Genomic DNA, 734 nt, shown 5'->3' on the forward strand with positions numbered 1-734 from the left:
TGCTGTAAAATGGGTAGGTTTAGGTTTGGAGGTAGGTTGAGGGGTCTAAAAATCTAAATCGCTTATTGATAAAATGATAAAAATGCATTGATACGAATATCTTGATGATATAAAAGATACGTAAATATTTTTACGTTTTTTAGCTAAAAATACGTAGCGATTTGTACGTTTTAAACGTTGAAATACGTCTAAATTGTACGTTTTAGCATTAATAAAAACATACAAAAGTGTACGTTTTGTGCTTGTAAATGTTACGTATTAATACCTACGTATAACCATGAGACCAGGCTGAGCAGGGAGACCATGTCAAATTAGACAACTTAAAGCTGTTGTGGTCGTGCCGTGACAGCCCTCGTATCTGTTGTAGACGTTACTATCCGTTACAGTGTTGCCAAGTCTGCGGTTTTCTCGTGGAATTGGGCTACTTTATCACTGTTGCCGTTGTTTTTCATGTCGGCAGGTTGAAGCGACCCCATGTATTTTAGCCCCTGGAACGCGATTTTTACCGGGGAACCCCCTTGAAACTCAGTTAGTTTGGGCTAGTTTTGAGTAGCAATTGGGCGGGTTTTGTTGTGAAAACCTGGCAACCCTTTCCGTCAAGCAGGTAACATTATTATTGCTAACATAGCAGACTCGTCGAAAAATACATTGGCATCATCTGTCTTAAAGAGAAAATAATCACTTCATCCGATGTTTAAGTGAATAAAATAGCCTTGACAGCCTTACTTACTGGA

The sequence above is a fragment of the Sinocyclocheilus rhinocerous genome, unplaced genomic scaffold, assembly GCF_001515625.1.
Source record: "Sinocyclocheilus rhinocerous isolate Xijiao unplaced genomic scaffold, SAMN03320098_v1.1 scaffold1971, whole genome shotgun sequence".
NCBI classification, from domain to species: Eukaryota; Metazoa; Chordata; class Actinopteri; order Cypriniformes; family Cyprinidae; genus Sinocyclocheilus; species Sinocyclocheilus rhinocerous.